Source organism: Mesoplodon bidens, assembly GCF_964165515.1.
Source record: "Mesoplodon bidens genome assembly, chromosome: 12".
Lineage (NCBI taxonomy): Eukaryota > Metazoa > Chordata > Mammalia > Artiodactyla > Ziphiidae > Mesoplodon > Mesoplodon bidens.
Window position 1 is genome coordinate 57,853,331 of NC_138168.1, and position 15,405 is coordinate 57,868,735.

A 15,405-nucleotide genomic window follows, 5' to 3' on the forward strand; every position below is an offset into this window, starting at 1 on the left:
TGTAAATTTACATAATAGTCTGAACTCTCTTTTTGAGGGGTGGGTGGTATCAAGTAACAGGAAACAGATCAAACCAGCTTAGGGGGAAAGGAGTTGGGGGATTTACTGGCACCAATAAGTTAAAAAGTCCTGAGATAGATTTTAGATTTGACTTAAAGAATACCTTGATTTGGGCCCCAAATGATGTCGTCATGACTCAGTTTCTCTGTATATAAGCTCTTCCATTCTTTTGTCTTCCTTCCCAGGATTTACTTGATAAACACTGACAACACAGGATCTCCCCTGTGCAACAGTAGGCAAAGTGAGTGTGTTACCTGTAGTTCACGTGAGTCCTGAGGTTCACTCTGATTGGACCAGCTTCGATCATGCGCTGGTTCTGGGCAGCTGTGCAGGAGAAGCCTCAGTGCTTTGATTGGCCTGGGTTAAAGTTGACCCTTGACCAACACAGGAGTTATGGGCGCTAACCTTCCATATAGTCAAAAACCCACATATAATTTATAGTTGGCTCTCCATATCTGCAGTTCTGATGTGTACATGGTTCTGCATCCACAGATTCAACCAACCTCAGATCATGTAGTACTGTAGTGTTACCTCTTGAAAACAATCCCCATGTAATGGTCCTGTGCAGTTCAAACTTAATATTGTTCAAGGACCAACTGTGTTTTTCGTCCCTGGAGCTGGGGTGGAACCCTACCCAGATATGGTATTAAAAGCGGGGGAAGGGTATATTTATTGAAAATTGGTCCTTGATGGCAAAACAAGGAGGAACAGATTGTAGGGAGGTCAACAAAAGTCTACTACAATTATCTATAGTGTATCAGATACTGAACTAGGCACTGGAGTTGAGTTTTAAAAAGAAGAATGATGTATGTTGCGTCTTGGTGAGTTTCTAGGCACTGGAGTGTTTGGAAAGAGTCTGTAAATATAATTGTTAATCCCATCACTGGATAGATAATTCAGTGAGATTACTCTCCTACCTGAATTTTTATGATTTGTGCTTCTTGGAAAACAAGATGGAAAAGATAAATTTTTTATTAGCTTAGGTAATTATTTTATCATTTTAAATTATTATTATTTTACCATTTTAGAATCTTTAATATTGTGACAGCTTTATGTAGAATTCTGAAAACTCAATTTAGTGCTTTAACATCACAAGTCCCCTAAAACAATATCCGAATATAGAGGAATTAATATATGTTGATGAAAAACTCCTTATTTTTTGTGTGTATAATAGGTTTACTAAGGATATAATAGTTGATAAATGCTGAATTTTAGTTTTTTCCCATGTGGCTGTGAAATTGTAATGTGTAATACATGGGTTAAATATTGAGCCTTGCTTTTTTTTTTGTTTTGTTTTGCGGTATGCGGGCCTCTCACTGTTGTGGCCTCTCCCATTGCGGAGCACAGGCTCCGGACATGCAAGCTCAGCGGCCATGGCTCACGGGCCCAGCCGCTCCGCGGCATGTTGGGTCTTCTCAGACCAGGGCACGAACCCGTATCCCCTGCATTGGCAGGCGGACTCTCAACCACTGCGCCACCAGGGAAGCCCTGAGCCTTGCTTTTTACTGATTGGGGCTTCTTTGCGCTAATCCATATAAACAGCAATGAAACTTTCCTTTGTTTGACTTTCATTTGAACTGCAGCTAGTATACTCCCTGCAGAGCGTCTCAGTGATAGTTAAAAACATATTTATTTTCCCTCATCTTATGAAATATTGTTATCATTATATTTTGGTTTTGTTCAGAAGCTTCTTCAATCTCAGCCAAAATAAAGTCCAGCTGAGTTTTCTTACGGCCTAACACAGGAACATGGAAATCCACAGGAAATTTGGATGACTATTATTCCAATATTATAAAGGTGTAAAAGAGTTCCATAATGTGTACGAAAATTAAAAGGAATTTCTCAGATCAGAACAATTAAAGCTACATAAACAAATGCAAATCTATATGAAATTACCTCGCCTTTTATCAACTACTATTAAAAAATCAAAAAGAAAATGTAATAAAGTCAAAGTGAAAGTTTCTTGGTAAAGACTGCTCTTGGAGAAGGTGGTTTGATTACTCAGTTAATGGCATATAATGAATTTTGTTTCACTTCCGTGTGCCAAGTGACATATTAAGTATGAAGAAGAGTTAATGATGGAAAAGTCCAGTTCTCTTTATCTGGGGAAATGGGCAGGTGTTCGAGTGGTGGGGGAGTTGTTAGGTTTCAGGGTAGTTGTCCCCCTCAGAGCACCTTATATTCTTTAAATTAGTACGTTGGTGTTGGGCAGAGTTTGATTTCTGTCATTGTAAAGGTATCAAGCAACTTCACTTGTGGTATTAGTCCCTTTTAGTCTATGTGACATGGTGGGATTCAAGGATTTTAACAATTTGTGGAATTTGACATAGATAACTTATAATTAGCCTGCTTTATCATTGCAGCACTGAAGTTTGTTTATTTCTTATCTGTTCATTCATTCATTCATGCCCCATCTTATTCCATAGAGATTTGAGGCACCTTATAAAAACTACATTTATGTAACCCATATATATAAGCAGACTTGTTGTGGTCCAGTCCCAGCATTAAGTCATATTCAAAGAAATAAGTATGACAGTGAAAATAATTGAAAATAATTCAAATACTTACTTCACCTCTCAGAAAACATCCAAAAGGAGAGTAAATGCATTATATATAATAGAACTTTTAAAAAATCCTCTTTGCCCATCTCTCTGAACTTTTACATGGCTGTCAGCTATCTCCCCAAACTTTCTCTGTCTTGAAACCTACACAAAGGGTCTCCTCAAATCCAGTCAGTCCTTACCTTTCTCCTTCTTTCCACCTTCATTTTTAGGTGTTTTTCTTCTTTTTTCTTTTTTAATTAATTAATTAATCTATTTGTTTTTATTTATTTATTTTTGGCTGCATTGGGTCTTCGTTGCTGCATGCGGGCTTTCTCTAGTTGCAGCGAGTGGGGGCCACTCTTCATTGCAGTGCGCGGGCCTCTCATTGTGGTGACTTCTCTTGTTGCGGAGCATGGGCTCTAGGCACACGGGCTTCAGTAGCTGTGGCACACAGGCTCAGTAGTTGTGGCACACGGGTCTAGTTGCTCTGCGGCATGTGGGCTCCTCCTGGACCAGGGCTCAAACCCGTGTCCCCTGCATTGGCAGGCAGATTCCTAACCAGTGCGCCACCAGGGAAGTCCCGGTATCTTTTCTTCTATTTCCTCTCTCATTGTATATTCTTCTCCACTTCTCTCCTCCTGCTAATTTATTTCTCACATTTGTATCAATAAGCCCAGAACCAGGGAAAGGGGAAAAAGCTGAGAATCAAACCCAGAGTTTCCCTTAGGAGGCAGCACAAGGAATGAGGTTGCAATTATCCACATATTCATATATTTTCTCTGTGTTACCCTTATAAAAAATTGTAAAATACTAATTAAAAACTGAAAGTCTAGGCTAGGGAACATTATAAATTGAGATGAAAAATGGAACACTAAATGGCATGTTATTAGTTGTGTAGTTGACTCAGAACTACAGTTGACCGTAGAACAACATGGGTTTTAACTGCTCAGTCCCTCAGTCCACTTATATGCAGATTTTTTTTTTTCAATAAATACAGTCAGCTCTCTGAATCTGCAGATTCTGCATCCCTGGATTCACCCAACTGTGGATCAAAAGCTTAATATAGGATTTGGGGTTGGTTGAAGCCATGGATGCAGAACTAGCCGATATGGAGGGCCAACTATGGGACTTGAACATCCATGGATTTTGGTATCTGGCTGCAGGTCCTAAACCAATCCCCCATGTGTACCGAGGGATGACTACTTCATGGTTAGTGATATAAAGGGACTCCTTTCCGTAGTTCTCCCTGATCATGAGTGGAGCACACCAGTTCCCCAGGTGACAAAGCCCTTCCTAGCCTTTAATTCTGAAATTACGTAGGATTCACATCCTAGATAAGAGGAACACTAAAAATTTAGTGGTAGTGTCTTTAACATCCATAAGAGCCCTTTATTGCAGTGACTATGAGTGAAAAGAGAGGATATGAAGGAGGGAGGCTGCTCTCACTCTGCTCCATCCTGTTTTGCCATGTGGGGCTCTAGTCCAGTGCTATTGTGTCTTCTACTTCTTCAAGGTCAGCCTGAAATCTGGATTTTAATGTAAAATGTCCCCATTTTAAATGCTCACCATTAGGTCATTTGGATTTTTAGAAAGTGTTTGTGGACCAAGCAGAACTTGCCAGCAGGTGTTCAATCATTCAACTCTCATCAGAGGAAGGGGGAGCCTGCATGTTTTTCACACAGGTCTTTATCAGTCTCACCTCCATCTTCTCTGCTGTGTTCAAGGTTGGTTCTTTGGCAAAGTCTAGCATCTGGTATTCTTGGATTCTCCAATACCAGCTGGGTGTCCAAACATTCAACTCAATTCTAACACTAACAGCTCTGAGTAAGTGTCAGACTACACAGGTTTAAGGGCTCAGTTTCTCAAGACTGCCCTCACCCCAGATGCTCCTTGTAAGTTCCACATCCCGAGTCAACCCATACATACAGCCAAGTTGGCTATGAATTTGGTTCCCATGATCCCTTCCTCATTCACTGGAATGACTCACAGGACTCAGGAAAACACTTTATTTACATTTACCAGTTTATTAGAAAGGATATAACTCAGGAAGAGCCCAGTGGAAGAGAAGCATAGGGCAAAGTATGTGGGTGGGGAGAACAGAGCTTCCATGTGCTCTCTGGGTGTGCCACCCTCCTAGAACATTGATTTGTTCACCAACCCTGGGAGTTCTCTGAACTCTGTCATTTAAGGGGTTTCACGGAGGTTTCACGGGGTAGGCATGATTGATTGAATCATTGGCCATTGGTGATTGAACTGAATCTCTAGCCCCTCCCCTCTGTCACCTCTCTCAAGGTCTGGGGGTGGGGCTGAAAGTTCCAAGCTTCTAATCAAGCCTTGGTGTTTCTGGTGACCAACCCCTATCTTGAAGCTATCTAGGCCCCCTCACTCCCTACCCCTCCTCCCCACACATACCAGAGTCATCTCATTAGTATACAGAGACATTCTCGTCACTCAGGAGATATCAAATGTTCTGGGAACTCTGTGCCAGAAACCAAAGGAAGAAAAAGATCAAATATTATTTTTTATTAAACCACAGGTGTTTATTTTGGTTGGTTACAAGCAAACTAGTATACTTGAGAGACGACCACTGATGAGGTTTTTTGAAGACCCTGACCAAGACTGCTGTGTGGTTGGAAGATCATCACCCTAGAGATGGGCTCTCAGATACATGAAAGCAAGGCCAGGATTTTTCTTCAAAAATCTATGTTTGGCTCACCCTTACACACAAATGAATTACCCCAGAGTTCTACACTAATTTCAGTAAGGAAAAATTTCAAAGTAGGTATTACTTGTCTCCCATTCCCTGAATTTTATTTTTGAGCAATGTTACTCCCCAAGGACATGACCAGTATATATTAATTGGAAGAAATACATCTACATACTGTATGTAAGCCAATTAAATTATGGGCATCTGCCAAAATAATTCAAAAAATTTCATGCCTGATATAAGGTTATTCTTTCTGAAAGTACCTATAATGATAGGAGGAGTTATGATCCCATATCTAGTTTATGACATTGAAATAACATTATCATACAAAGGATATGTGTGTGTCTAACTTGTTTAAAAGCAATTAAAAATTATTAGAATATATTTTAAAAGTTGGAAGGGTGAGAGAAGTTGAGTTAGAGCATATTATAATTTTATGCCACTCATAACTGTTTTCTGTAAGCAGGCCATTCCTGCTGATCATAAATGTTGTGTTTCACGCACTAGGCCTTCAGGAGAATGTTAATTTATATACTAAACTGATTTTTTTTCAGGATTGTCTTTTTTCAGCCTTATTTTTCTCCATGTTTCTATAGTTTAAGCAGTTAACAGGGACTTAGGTTAAAATCTGAGAACAAGATCCCTGGCATCTTCGTATTTCTGCTTGAAAATTTTCAGAGTAGTATTCTTTAATTAGTTGCTTGTTTTGCTTAAATGCCTTCAATAAATCAAAATTTTCTGTAATTGTGTCCCTGAAATATGTTGCTGTTATGCTGAGATATATATGTCATTGAAATATATATCCCAACGCTCTTTTCTGTAAATGTCACTGGGGAGTCTGAGCATATGATTCATTCTGAGTAAAAGATATTTTAAAAAATAGTTAACTGACTTAAAAAAAAGATTTCTGGGCACGCTAAGGGGCTCTAGTAAAAGAAAAAAAATATTTGGAGGACTTCTTGGCTTTGGTCATAAAGAGTGAATACTTGTTTTCAGTGAAGATTAAAGAAATCAGATATGAAAATGAGATGAACTCCTTAGAAATCCTGCCTGTTAAAAATTTTCCTTCCAATATCTCCACCTCCAAGAGGCTGTTTTGCAGTCACCCAACATAAAATAAGAGCTCATGTTTGTGGTATTTTCATTGTACCTTTAGATTTCAAGATGGTCCTGAGTAAACTTTTTGTTTTTCCCTGAGAAATATTTGCTTACTGCCGGTCACTGACAGGAGTGAACTTTTTCAAGTAACGTAGTCAGTGCATTACATAGATGCAGAAATGATTTAGACATGGGAAACTAAGACACTACAGTGATATGCTGCTCAGTTTACAATTATTTATGATGCAAAAGCTAATTTAGCCAGTGTGGTAGACTGAATAATGACCCCCAAAGATATCTAGCTTCTAATCCTTAGACCTGGGAGTGTTACCTTCTCTAGCTAAAAGACCTTGAAGATAAGATTAGGTTAAGGCTCTTGAGATGGGGAGATTATCCTGGATTTTCTGGGTTGGCTTCTGAATGCAGTCTCAGTGTTCATATAAGAAGGAGGCAGAGGGAGATTTGACTGCAGGGAAGAATGTGTGACAGTGAAACGAGAAACTGTGCTGCTGGCTTTGAAGATGGGAGAAGGGGCCACAAGGAATACAACTGTAGCAGCTGGAGAAGGCAGGGAAAGAGTGTCTGCAGGTAGTGTGGCCCCGTGACTGATTTCGGACTTGTGACCTTCAGAACTGTAAGAGAATATGTGTGTGTTGTTCTAAACTACCAAGTTTGTGGTAATTTGTGACAGGAGCCATAGGAAGCTAATACAGCTTGTTGATTTGATGATATTAAGTTAAATAAACTATATACATAATACCATTATAAAGCAAAAGGGAATTTAAAAACTGCCAAATACTTAGTCATTTCTTAACATTTCTGTTTGCAGATTTTGGTTAATTTCCATATTGCTGTGTTTATCAGCTTATTCTTGACTGATAAGCAGTAAAATTCCTAATATTTAAATATTATATTATATTTACAGAACTTTGTCGATTACTCTTAGCAGAATGCAATTCTCTCATCTCCCAGAGCAAGTTCCCTTTTCTGGTTCCCTTCCTCAGTCTATGGCTGAGGTTTATATTGCTATTGTCTGTACGTACTGTTGGTTCCCATGTACCTTTTTCACGTTGTGACTCAGCGTCCTGATTTTTGGAAAAGGGAACCAGACTCCCACACAGGCACTCTATATATGCAACAAAAGCCTGTCTTGTTTCGTAAATACAAGGCAAACATTCTACACAGTAGGCATCCATTTTGTGGCAGTACCATTGTCATCCTGGTACTGGGGGGAGCGTGTAAGGTTCTCTGAAATGTCCCTTATGAAGCCACCCCCCCAAGCCTTCTCTGAAAGTGTGACAATTTGTTTACGTCCACTCCTGGCACCTGCACTTTGATTACCAGAGTCCCCTCAGATCTGCTGATTCCAGCACTGTTATAATAGCACAAAGAAATCCTAGAAAAGGGAAAATTTTGTGGTGTGTCCCTGATTGGCATTCTGTTTAGCAGTCTTTATTGGAACGCAGTTGTTTCTTGAGGCCAAGGGAAATTCTGTTACCTGTGTTCATCTGGATGGTTGTATTGCTGGTTAGTGAACTCAAAGCCAAAGGATTTCATTTTCTAACTGTGTTGGTCCTGTGGAACCAGAGTTTTTCCATTTGAACTGATGAATTCTCCTGGGGGAGAGGGGGATTTCATGATCAAAATTAGACTAAATGAAAAAAAGGAAGGCACATTTCAAAGGGTGGCACTAGAATCAGGTACATCTACAGATTTTTCCAGGGATTACTCCTGAACTTTTTGGGTTTATTTGATCATAATTCCAAGAGAGAATTTTCATTAGGTGAGTGTTTTGTTTTGTTTTGATTTTCAATGATTCCCCCCGACCCCCAGCTTTAAGTTTGATTTTATTTGGCGTTTATCCCAGTTGGGAATTTGCAGTGGAAACAGAAAACTGACCTTCAGTTTGTGAAATCACAAAATGAAATGGAATACCAAAAGTGATGTTCTCCTAGAAATAATAAATAGCTTTGTGCTGGTGTCTAAATTCATAGCACAGTTAACTAACGTTAATATTTATGTACAGTGAGAAGAATAATGTCTAGAATCTCTCAGACACCTTCTTTGTTGTGTTATACTCTTTTTATATGTTACCTCATTTTCTTGGATCTTGAGAAATCCCCAAGTAGTGACAACAACAGTGGCACAACCAAGTAGGAACATCTGGTTATTGAGCTCTTACTGGGAGCCAGGCACAGGTTATGTTTAATAGTACAGGTAAGCTGTCCGTGTACTACTTAGTTTAATCATCAAAATACCCCATCTGAGGCCGTTGTTTCCCTTTCACAGACAAGGAACCTGAGTTGAGATTTAGTAACTTGCCTGAAGATGCATACCTAATAAAGAATAATGAGGGTTCAAACACAGATGTTTCTGGCTCACAGGCTGAACTTATTCTGTGGCAACACCCATTTCCCTGAGTCTGGATGTTAACTAGACTTATTATGGTGGTCATTTCATAATATATACATATATTGAGTCATTATGTTGTACACCTGAAGCTAAAATAATATGTCAATTATATTCCAATAAAAAATATGCAAGGCTATTACATGCAGTTTGGGAGGTCACAACTTGGACCTGGCCTGCTTGAATACTTCCAGTGACGGGGAGTTCCCTTCTTGGTGAGACAGCCAGTTCCACTATTGGATTGCTCTGTTAGAAAGTTATATTGAACTAATGTTTATTTTTTTGTGACTTCCTCTTGCTTATTAATATGTTCTCTGGAGTTCCACAGACCAAATCTCATCCCCTCTTTACCTGTAACTGGATGAAATGAGACATCAAGGGGTATGCTTAAGAAAATTAAAAAATGAAAAAACTTAAAAAAAAAACAGTAAAAGAAAAAGATTATATCGCCTCCCTGGCTGCTCAGTTTTGACATTTTCTACTTTTCTTCATGGAGGTATTAGCTCCAAATTGTAGAGCAGAGCTTCTTTGCCTTTTTTTTGTTTTGTTTTTTGAACATCCTTTGTATATGAAGGGTGTTCTTTCTTAACCTCTGGATTTTCCCAGGGCTGGAAGCTCTGCAGTGGAAGATGTAATCAGATGTGAGGGGGCACAGGAAAGTGCAGACTCTTAGGAAGGTTTAGTTTGGATTTAAAAGGCTTTTTTTTTTTTAACCTCAAAAATAGCTTTAGCACATTTCCTAAGCTCAGCCAACTGTTAGAGGCAGACAGGACCTTGAAAATCATGTCAACCTCTTGCTTTTGTTTACCTTAGAAGTCCTGGAGGGTTTATCTTATTTCCAAAGAAGGTCACAACTGATTGTCAGACAGCCAAGCCCAGAACCTCTTTCCTTCCTGTGAGCATATTCTCCATTGAAGCCTACCAGGTTGCCAAACCACTCTCCCTCAAATAGTTCAGAGAATTTCCAAAGCCCAGTGGATTTTATTTTAAAGTCAAGGTATATATATATGCCATAACACCTTTAGGAGAGATCCTGGAGGCCCTGTGGCCATTGTGAATTCCTGTTCTACAACTTAACCAAGCCCTGTGACCTTGCAAAGTGGCCCTAATTTTTCTCAGCCTTCTTTTTCTTATCTGTAACATGGAGATAAGATTGCCTACCTCCTTGGCCTTTTGTGAGGATAGGATAATATTTATAAAGTACATAACACAGTGCCTGGTTCATTAGTCAACTCAATAGTAGTTGCTGTTAGAAGAAAGCTCTTTCAAACTTTTTGTAATAATCTTTTTTAAAAAGTAAAACTCAATTTTAAAAATGTGACAATATATGTGTTAAATTGTTGTAGGAAGGAGACTTCAAAGACTAAATACTTAAAAAAATTTGGGGGGGGGACTAGATGTTGTACATGGTTTAAAATCCGAAATATATAAAAGAGAAGCAGAAAGTAATTTTTCTTACTCTCTCTTTCCCCACAGCTACTACCTTTCTTTAGCTGGAAACTCACTTTACAAATTTTTTGTTATACCCTTGTAGACGTATTCTATGCACATACTCAATAAGCTTTAAATATGAAACGATTTCTGTCTTCAGTCTTTCCTCTAGTCTCGTGCTAATAGGGCTGTCTGTTGAGTCAGCTCTAGGGCAGCACTGTCCAGTACTTTCTGTGATGACAGAAGTGTTCTATACATGTGTTGTTCAATACAGTACCCACTAGCACATGCCTCTATTGAGTTCTTAAAATATGACTCTTGTAACTGAAGAACTGAATTTAAAATTTTTATTTAGTTTTTATTACATTTAATAACCACAGGTAGCTAGTTAGTGGCTACCATATTAGACAGTGCTGTGCTAGATATTTATGTCTATGGCACTTTTTATAGAAACACATGGACCTCAGATTATAGAATTAAAGAAAGAGTCATAGAGAGCTAAGTTAATATTAATTAAAGAAGTCTATAGTTTACTCTATTTTTAATTATATGTGGCTAATATATTTTTAAGTATCTAGATAAGGAGATGAGAGTTTATTTTTGAGAACATGTTGCTAATCAAAGAAAGCTGTGAAATGGCATGTTTGTAGGAGAGTAGATCTCAAACAAATCAGAACATAACCTCATTTGTCTATTTATTTTTTCAAGAAGTATTTATTGAATAGCTGATGTGTACCATGCATAGGCCCTGGGAGTATGGCATTAACAAAACCTAAACAAGTCCCTGCCCTCATGAAGCTTTCACTCTAGTGTTAATGAAAACCTCCTCTCTCCATTTGGTGCCTTTTTGTGTTACATTCCACTGGCGGTCAGCAAGCACCAGGGGAGACCTCTGCAGAGACAAAGAAAGGAACTTGCTCCAGGCCCTTGGCTTTGATGGCCTCCAGTGCTCTGAACTTATTTCCTTTAGTAAAGGAAAAAGCTTCAGAGGAAAACAGTTTTCATTGAGCTACTAAAAAAATGCTTTCTTTAGCAGTATCACCTTATTTATTTCTGTAGTCGGCTATCTCTGGGTTAGGATACGAGTAGGGGAAAAAGTGAGGTGTGCATATGTCTTACAAGTGCACACAATTTTAATGTAAAAAGAGCCAAGAGATTCCAAAATAAGTCCTTTAGTATTCCTTTTTTTAAATCGAAGTATTGTTAATTTACAACGTTGTGCTAGTTTCAGGTGTACAACAGATTCAGTTATACGTACATACATACATATATATTCTTTTCCAGATTTTTCCATTATAGGTTATGACAAGATGTTGAGTATAGTTCCCTGTACAATACAGTAGGTCCTTGTTTATTTTATATAGTCCTTTAATATCCTTTATGGAAAGGTACGTATAAGAAGCTCAGAATCACGATGGTGAGCCACACTGCCTCATTCTTCTGCTCTTGGGGAAGGTCTGACTAGTGTAATTGCCCCTACCTTTACATTTTCTCCCCCAACCAGTGATTGCCTCTTAGTGTTAGCATTTCATTTGATTTAAGTGTTATTTTATTTTTCTGCATTTTCAAAATTTCCTAGTATGAACACATATTATTTTCATAATAAAACAAAGAACAATAAATTATATTGTAAAAAAAATAGTTCAGTCAGAGAGATGATGAAAGCCTGAAATCATTCCATGGGAGCAGAGACCAAGAAAAAGAGGTGTATTTGAGAGGGAGAGATTTAGGAAATAGAATTGACAGGGCTCGATTACAGTAGTGAGAGGAGATTGTGTAATAAACACTTGTTATATGAAACTGTGATGTATTTTTAACAAAGACAAATGAGCATCACAAAAGGTTTTTAGTTTTTTGTTTTTTGGGGTTTTTTTTTTTGGATTCACAGCAATCAAATGTTAAATATGTCTCACCATTTTCAATCACTCATCTGTTTAAGATGACTTGCCAGGAAATTTTTTTAAATTAATTAATTAGTTAATTTTTGTTGCATTGGGTCTCTGTTGCTCTGTGCGGGCTTTTCTCTAGTTGCGGCGAGCAGGGGCTACTCTTCGTTGTGGTGCGCGGGCTTCTCATTGCGGTGGCTTCTCTTGTTGTAGAGCACGGGCTCTAGGTGTGCGGGCTTCAGTAGTTGTGGCTCGCAGACTCTAGAGCGCAGGCTCAGTAGTTGTGGCGCACGGGCTTAGTTGCTCCGCAGCATGTGGGATCTTCCTGGACTGGGGCTCGAACCCATGTGCCCTGCATTGGTAGGCGGGTTCTTAACCAGTGTGCCACCAGGGAAGCCCCAAGTAATTTTTTTAGTCCACCATATAAATGTGTACATTTGGGGCCATTAAAAAAGCTTTGGTGAGGGGCTTCCCTGGTGGCGCAGTGGTTGAGAGTCCGCCTGCCGATGTAGGGGATACGGGTTCATGCCCCTGTCTGCGAAGATCCCACATGCTACGGGGCGGCTGGGCCCGTGAGCCATGGCCGCTGAGCCTGCACGTCGCATCCGGAGCTTGTGCTCTGCCACGGGAGAGGCCACAACAGTGAGAGGCCCGCTTACCACAAAAAAAAAAAAAAAAAAAAAAGCTTTGGTGAAATAAAGGGAGTTTATTTTCTTATGTAACTTTTTGTTTCCAGTTATCTTAATTTAGTAATCACAAAACCCTTTTGTGAGAATGTCTTAGAATGATACTGCTTCCAAGAACAAAAGGGAAGGCTTAAAAGATAAAAGCCCTAAAAAGGAATGTTTGAAGAGCATTAACTATACCACATTTATCAGATTGGCAGTTATCCCCCCCTTAGAAAAGTATTAACAATGTATTTCCATGCTTTGGGGAAGGATTTTACAGTGGGCTTCCAGAACTCACATCTGATTTCCAGTTACAGGATCAGAATGTTCCACTCATATTGATAACCTCCAGAGAAACAAATTCTCATGAGTTCTCTAGTCAAAACAAAAGATGTAGCTGATTGTAAAGTTACTGAAGTGTTAAATTGTACTCTGTCTTCTGTTAAACAATTTGGTATTGCTATTATCTAGCTTTTTTTTTTCTTCTGAAATAACAACTATGTTTGGCTATATGGGTTGACAATAATTGTCTGTGTGGAAAGGGGGGGAAATGAATGAAACAATGTATCCCATTTTGTTATTTCCACGTGTGAAAATCTCTAACGAGATGCCTCCAACAGTGCTGCTGTTCACCAAAACATGTGCCCTAGATCTGAGTGAATTTAATTATAGTGGGAACAGTGAAATAAGGACATTTAAATTAACTTACAGTAGAAAAATTCAGGAGATTAAGAAGCAGCAACATATCTCAGTCTGCACAGAACTAATTTTTGAAGTCTCTTTTCTCTCCTTCCTGGAAGGAATCATTTTTGGAAGTGGGCAGTAACGTTCATCTCAAGCATGTTTTTGTTAAACCAGTATATCAGAACAAGATCAGCATGTCCTCTGGATACAGAGATCAGCTCTTTGCATAGACCTCCCTAAGCAAAGAGCTGATCTCTGTGTGATACCAGGTTACTGCATATTAATTTCAGCCTCATACAGAAATCTTGATCGAGAGAGAAATTGTTTTATTAGGAGCATTATCTGACGCACCTTTGCAAAGAGCCACCTACTCTTTTACCAGAAAAAAACAGTTTAAAATCTGAGGATAGAAAATAAAAACATGCTTACTGGATATAATTCCTTTTTATGAATTTCCAATTTTGTTTAGTTTGTGTTCTTATTTGTTTTTTTAACAAGTAAACCTAAAGAGAGAGCTAAGCTAAGAGATGGGCAATATATTCATTTATGATTTTTTTCCAGCTTTCCTTTCTCCTAGGCCATATACTCATTTATTAACAATGAAAATATAAGAACTTGGCTGCTCAGTGAATAACAGCTTAGTTGAAATGTTTTGTTAGAACATGGTATGGTACCTTTATCTCAAAAGCTGAGTTTTTGAACTATACCATGAACTTTTTGAACTAAGCATGAACTATACCATGTTTAGTTCTCATGTCATCCTATGATTGCATTTGGGTATATTCTACTGTTTCTGTTTGTTTGTATTTTACTGTTGATACATATTTTTTCAATTGATCCTAATAAAAGACCCCGTTAGATAGCTAAGCCTCAGTGAGGGACCTCTTTAGACTGTTAATTTTTCCAACATTACAGAGCAAATCAGCATAACATCAAACCTTAGTCCCTGTTTGATCCTATAGTTATCTCCTTTTTCTCCCAAAACATTTCATCCATTGCCCAACATCAAATTGTATAGATGCTCAAGAGAGCAAAGGAAATAGACGTGTGTGAGAAAGCCAACTGTGCCTAGATAGAAGGGGGAAAAATGATACTAATTTTAAAAATGTTTATATATGACCAGACTGCCATGTATAGTAGAGACCAAGGCCCTTATTCTTTACATTCTGGGGCGGTAAAAACATTCTTAAGAGGGACTAGTGAGTACAGGGTGACACGTCAGTTAACCAGGGTGATACATCAACTGGAAAATATTTTGAGTTACTGGATTTCAGTGAATTATTATAAACTTCTGTTATACGTCTTTGACTTAGGAATGAAGAATTGAAAACATCAAATATGTTAACTAATGTATCAGTCAGCTATTATATTAGTAATCATAACAACTATATGTTGTCATTGTGGCATTTTCTATCTCAGGAAATGCAGCTCTTTCTTCACTACTACTATCATATATGTAAAGGAGAGGAATTACTCAGACCTCAACCAGTTCATACCTTGCCAAACCTTGCTCCTCAGTGTGTGAGCCAATTATAAAGGATTTGTTTTTATAAATGTGCTTGCCCATCCGTCCAAAGGTACCCTTGAAACCAGAAACACTTGAAAAAAAATGTAACACACTAAACATGGCATTGTAGTAGGGTAGCTTCATATCTTGATAAAAAATACCTAACATTTTATAGCCTATAGAAGAATCTAGTATTTCCTCAGGTCTAAAGCATTTCCCAGTGATTTTTTTTGAGACATAAGTATGGAGGATATAAAATTGAGGAAAGGCCACAGATCTCCACATAAGAATTTTTAAGTGATTAAAAAAGCAAAAAAAGATAACAGGAAAGTGTAATTAACAGTAATATAAAGAGTTTTCCATATCTGTTAATTAGTTTCTCAAAGCCCAGTACCATGAAATTAATATGATT

The 15,405-nt window shown here is 38.3% G+C and overlaps 1 protein-coding gene across 4 annotated transcripts in view; it reads left to right on the top strand.

The window, feature by feature from the left end:
• NCOA7 (nuclear receptor coactivator 7) overlaps positions 1 to 15,405 on the top strand; it is a 144,611-nt gene that overhangs the window by 53,638 nt on the left and 75,568 nt on the right. The gene's annotated exons all lie outside the window — the stretch shown is intronic.